The sequence below is a fragment of the Microtus pennsylvanicus genome, chromosome 2, assembly GCF_037038515.1.
Source record: "Microtus pennsylvanicus isolate mMicPen1 chromosome 2, mMicPen1.hap1, whole genome shotgun sequence".
NCBI classification, from domain to species: Eukaryota; Metazoa; Chordata; class Mammalia; order Rodentia; family Cricetidae; genus Microtus; species Microtus pennsylvanicus.
In genome coordinates, this window is record NC_134580.1 from 67026184 (window position 1) to 67032708 (window position 6525).

At 39.3% G+C, this 6525-nt stretch overlaps 1 pseudogene; it reads right to left on the reverse strand.

The window, feature by feature from the left end:
* Nucleotides 1-4913: 4913 nt before the first annotated feature.
* On the reverse strand, nucleotides 4914-5877 carry LOC142844859 (olfactory receptor 4F15-like; annotated as a pseudogene).
* Nucleotides 5878-6525: the final 648 nt, after the last annotated feature.

Genomic DNA, 6525 nt, shown 5'->3' on the forward strand with positions numbered 1-6525 from the left:
AGAATATAATATGTATTTAATGTATTTTTTATCGACTAAATTTCTATTTCTATTTTTGCGAGCTAATCACTTTGATAATTTCTTCTAGCATGTTAAGTTTATCACTTTGGTATTTTCTTCTAGCATTTAAAACACACCATTGAAGAGCCACATGTGATCGCTCATGCCTATAATGTCAGCACTTGGGAGAGGGAGGCTTTAAGAAACTGTTGTGTGTCTAGGTCAGTGGTTCTCAACCTTCCTAATGCTGTGGTCTTTGATATAGTTCCTCTTGTTGTGATGACCCACAACCATAAAATTACTTTTGTTGCTTCTTCGTAACTGTAATTTTGATACTGTTATGAGTTTTAAAGCAAATATTTTTGGAGATAGAGGTTTGTGACCCACAGGTTGAGAACCACTGGTCTAGGTCAAAAGGGAGTTTTAGACATTTTAACCCCTCCTTCATGCAGGATGCTAGACTTTGTGCATGAAGAGGTTAAGTAGCTCAAATTAGTGAAAGGAATAGTAAAAGATCATGAATTGTGTCTCATGTATGCATGTCACTAAATGAAAATAGATTCTACACGAGAGATCATTGCTGGTGTCACTGCTAAAGTTTATGGCATTTCTTTCAGATACTTTTCCTTATTCACTTACTTTAAAAATTGATTGCAGGAATTGGGATTGGATTTAACAGTCAGGGGTGCAAAATAAGGCTGCTCATTTGATGTCTTCAAGTCTTTTATTAATTTTATTTTAAAACAAATTTATGTCATTTATTTGATATATGTGAGTGTATGTAAATGTGCGGGTGCCGTGGTGGATATTGGTGGTCAGAAGAAAACTTTTGTGACCAGGTATCTCCTGCTACCATGTGGGACCCAGGGATTGAATTCAGGCAGGACCTCTGGTCTTCCAGTTTGGTGTCAAGTTCCCGAACATCTGGTCATCTCTCTGGCCTTTGAGTAATTGAAAAAAAAAATCTGTGAAACATATATCACTTTTCTTAGACTATTTTTCAACAAGAGAGATGGAATAATTTTTTACAGTCTGTAAGCAATTAGGAATAACAATCATTTAAGTTCTAGTATCCTCTACTAAAGAAGTTCTTGGTAGAGAAGATTGGAAATATTTTGGAGGTAGCTGAGCTATAGAGCACTTGCTTATTGTGTATGAGGTCTGGCTTGATCTCCAGCACTGCAGAAGCAAAGGAAAACAAAACACAGCAATAGAAATCAGAGCAGAAGCATTCCTAGTTCCAAAGCCCCTGAAGAAATTGTCTTACTAGCCACCATGTGAGACACCAGAAAGACTCAGATGAGTTTTTAACTTGTAGAGCTAATGGCCTAAAGCTGGGCTGTGTAGGAACTGGGTTTGAAGAAAGACACAAATCTGAGGCTAGAAGGGTAGGTTAAGCACTCACAGAAGGTGATGAGGTGGAAAACACAATGGGAAAACCAGGAGGGTAGGTTCATGTGTCACAATAAATAAAGCCAGGAGCATTTCCAGAAAGATAAAAATAATCGAATGGTTTGTTTCCAGTGGGAGAGGGTGGAGAAAGAAGTCCTAATTATCTCATTGTAATTGGTGCTGAGGAGCAGTGGTGAGGAAATGGATGGTATTGGTGAGGAAAATAGTTCATATGTTTAAAAAAATGTATCATTATGAATGGGATAGTAGCCAAAAAAAAGAAAAGTATAGTAGAAGTTTGATGTTATTAGGATTGCAACGTAATTAATACTATATAAAACCAGCAATTATTCAAAATAAAAACTCTTCTCTTGTTAATGATATAACTATAAAACTCAGCAACCCTAAATGTTTCTCCACCGAAGAATGGATAAAGAAAATTTGGTAATTTACACAATGGAGTACTACACAGCAGTCAAAAATGATGACATCTTGAAAATTTCAGGCAAATGAATGGATCTAGGAAAAAAACATATTGAGTGAGGTAACCCAGACCCAGGAAGACAAATATAATATGTATTCACACATAAGTGGCTTTTAGATATAAAGCAAAGAAAAACCAGTCTATAGTTCACAACCCCCAAAAAAACTAGACAATGAAGAGAACCATAATAGAGACATACAGGGATCTAAATAGGAAGGAGAAAAATACAAGATCTTCTGGATAAATTTGGAGTGTGGGAGTCATCAGAGAGGGTAGAAAGGGAGGGGGAAGGAGGGAGTGGGTAAAAATGTATAGCACAATAAAATAAATAAATAAAACACAGCCACCCAAGACACACCAGCAAAACACTCCAGAATGTAGTGGGAGTGACTGTGTACAGAAGACAAAAATAAATGACTTTATTTGAACATGTTTCCATTCTGCAGCAAATTTTCCTGTGTTGAATTTAGGAAACATGACTCTCTACTTCCCAACTTGCCACTCCTTAAATTCTTAGATGCCTTTGTTTGTATAACTCAATTAAGGCTGAGGTTATATCAATAAATAGTCACGGAGAGCTAGGCATGGAAAACGGGTCTACTCTCTGTGACTAAAATGGTTAGGTGATCCTTATATTGTTTATTTTTATTTCTTATTGTGTGTGTGTATGCACATATCTGTGTGTGCATGTGCACGCGTGCCTGTGTATGTCTGATATCAAGGTGAATACCTCCCTCTGCTGTTCTCCACTTAATTTTTTGGGAAAAGATGAGCTGTGAAATGCCTTCTGAAGGACTCTGTTTTTTAGGGTTGTCAATTCTTTCTATGAAACCCTGGCTCCGAAGATTCTGAAAATAACGAGGAGCAGTTAATTCATCCTTGGATAGTGATTGCCATCGTTACTACATTCTGTATGTTATTTTTTTATACAATGTTCAGTGACTGAATGCTGTTATGGTTCCTGGCTTAAAAAGATATCTGTCTGCTTCTGCTTCCCAAGTGCTGGGATTAAAGATGTACACCACCATGTCTGGTCTGAACTTGTACTGTCTATAGTGTAGATGGGCTGCAGACTCACAGCAATCCTCATGCCTCAGCCCCCACCCCAGTTTCCAAGATTACACACGTGGGCCACTATACTCTATGGATTTTCCTTTTAATACAATGTTCTGGTTGCAAATTATGTAATTATGCTAAAAAGAATTAGGAAAATATGAAGAAAATCTCAATAATATTTTTGCCAAAACTAGTAACAAAGAGGCATGCTTAAATTTAAATATAAGGATTAATAAATTATAAAGATGTCTATTTTATAAATACATTTCATAGCTCTAGCAAGATCTCAAAGTAAGGCTTTTTAATTTTTCTCTTGTGGTGTTAGGAACCAAATCCAGGACCTCCTACATGCTGGGAAAGTTATACCACTGAGATATGTCTCTCATTCCAAGAAAATAATTACATTTATTTATAGTTTAGTTTTATAAGAAAATTTTATTCATTATTCTATAGTATTTAAGCATAAAGCTGTCTTAATGTATGGCAAGGTTTAAAATACATTAATCAAGATATGAGTTAAAATAAATATACATCTATTTCATAACCTGAACATATTCAGTATGTACATTAGCTGTCTCTCCCACTCTGAAGTAGTCCTGATTGTAAAAAGCGCTTCCCTGCTGTCAGTGACTGCCCCCTAGTGGACATTTAGTAAGATCTCACGTAACTTCATGAAATCCCATAGGAGCAGGTCTAAACACACCTCAGGACACACACAGACTCCCACCAACAAACACTCCTCCACACCAGTGCTGATTGTGTCAAGGGATTTATTAGCCCTTGGGGGAAAAAAAGGAATCAACTCTCATTTTATAAGTAGTTTCCCTTCCAATTCTGAAACAAATTTTACCAAACAGCAAATAATGATTTAAAGGAGTCGTCAAAAATAACAGTTGAGTGTAGTAAATTTCTTGCTCACCACATATACCATTAGGCTAGGCTTTGAAATGAACTCATATTTTTTGTTGTGAGTTATTTTATTTTTTTAAAAAAGAAAACAAAATACCTTTTCTCATTTTACATACCAATCCCAGTTCCTACTCCCTCCCCTTCTCCCATTCCCTCTCCCTCCTTCCCCCTCCACTCCTCAGAGAGGGTAAGGCCCATTGCCTAGGAGAAGGTCCAAGGCCCTCCCTACTATATCTAGGCTGAGCAAGGTATCTATCCAAAGAGAATGGATTCCCCAAAAGCCAGTACAAGCAGTAGGGATAAATCCTGGTGCCACGGCCAGTGGCCTCGCAGTCTGCCCCACTCATACAACTGTCACCCACATTCAGAGGGTCTAGTTTGTTCCTGTGCTGATGAACTCATGTTTTATGATAATTTCTTCTATGTGACCCTCTTCCTCCTCCTCCTCCTCCTCCTCCTCCTCCTCCTCCTCCTCCTCCTCCTCCTTCTTTTTCTTCTTCTTCTTTTGATTTTCGAGACAGGGTTTCTCCGTAGCTTTTTTGGTTCCTGTCCTGGAACTAGCTCTTGTAGACCAGGCTGGCCTTGACCTCACAGAGATCCAGCTGCCTCTGCCTCCCGAGTGCTGGGATTAAAGGCATGCGCCACCACCGCCCAGCTATGTGACCCTCTTCTAGTGGGATCTGTAGTTCAGTTTTTAAATGTATCACTTGCTCAACCTATACCAATGGTACTATTTTCTTCAAGCACTCCTGAAACCTTAGTGCATGACTAGAATAAATTTTGGTAAAAACAGGTTTTAGCTTTTGATCTTTCTGTGTCAGGAGCTTATTTTCGATGCTAACTAAGAAGATGCTAGAAGTTCAAAGTGGTAGCCCATCTTGACGTTTTCTTTCAGGTAGCAGTTCTTCCTGGTGTCAACCTCAAGTTATTGCATTTTCATCAGTGAGAGCATATAATCTAGGTGTTGAACCCCTGGCTCATCACGATGTATGATATTGCTAGGAATGGTGCACACATTGTACAAATCTTAGGGATGCCCCTGACATTTCATGGGACCTTTCCTGCAAACCTTTTATGACATTTTCCTGTAGTGCCTAAGATAGCCCCACACTCTCCCCATTGCCACTTTCATGTCTTTGTTCCTGAATGTATAGATGACTGGGTTCAAAAAGGGAGTGATAAACGCATCAAAAATAGCAAGATATTTATCCAGGTGTGAGGTTGGTGAAGGCCACGTATAGAAAAACATCAGTGGCCCAAAGAATAAGATGACCACAGTGACATTGGCTGAAAGAGTTGAGAGGGCCTTAGACAATCCGCCAGCAGAATGTTTCCAAACAGTGAACAGAATGAAAATGTAGGAAATCACCAGTAAGAGAAAGGAGCCCACAGAAATGAGGCCACTATTGACAGTTACCATGAGCTCAAGCTCTTGAGTGTTCATGCAGGCAAGTCGCAGGAGTCGGGGGAGGTCACAATAAAAACTGTCCAGTGTATCAGGACCACAGAAAGGCAAGCCTACCACAAACACCAATTGTACCACTGAGTGAGTGAGGCCAATGACCCAGGAAGTGACTAAAAAGAACAGACACACTCGTGGGCTCATGATGATCAGGTAGTGCAGAGGCTTACATATGGCCACATACCTGTCAAAAGCCATGGCTATGAGCAGCACCATCTCAGTGCCCCCAACTGCATGACTGAAGAAAATCTGAGTGATACAGCCCCAGAAGGAGATGGTTTTGTGGTTCTTGAAAATGTCACAGATCATCTTGGGAGCTGTAATTGAGCAGAATATCATGTCAATGACCGAGAGATTAGCCAAGAGAAAGTACAGGGGGGGACTTTAGATGGGCATCCAAGGTTACAGTGAGCACAATGACAAGGTTGCCGAACATGCTCGCCAGGTAGAACAAGAAGGTGAAGACGAAAAGAAAAAGTTGAATCTCCCATACATTGGTCATCCCGAGGAACACAAACTCGGACACTACAGAGTGGTTCATCCCAAACATTGCTTCGGATGTCAGAGTCAGCATTCGTATTTCCTGAGGGAAAAACGAAAATGAGAACAGTTGACTTAGGCAAGAGTTAGTGTTTGAGAAAGAAAGCCTGTAGCGATGGAAGCAATTATTAAATTAAAATTATGCACAGCAAAATACTCTTTGTCACATGCATGCTTGCTTCCTCTTAGATGGGCCAGCTGATTTCCACATGGTGGCATAATTTTCAAAGCTATTGCTAGAGCGTCCCCACCTCTAGACCTGTTTCTTCTCTGTTGTTGCTTGATATTAAGTGAATATTTTCCATTTCCTCTTGTCCAGGATATTCTACCCGGATGACAAAAAGGCCATTTTTAGATCCCTTTGACCACAGTTTCTTATGAATTGAGATGATTTTGGCTATTCACATGAGCTATCTAACAATACGCATGCATGGTATACAGCTTTAAAAGTCCCTACACTTATTTTTTGTCACTCACACTTTAAACATTTGTCCTTTTTCTTCGACTTCCAAAATTTCTGTCATTGTATTATACATTACACAAAGTCCAAGTCTCAAACTGCAGGTAACCATGCTCTGATTTGTGAAATCATAGTCTGACAGAATCTTCACACACTCAATGATTTGTCCTGGCCAACTTGACCCAAGATAGAGTCATCTGAGAGGAGGAAACCTCAACTGAG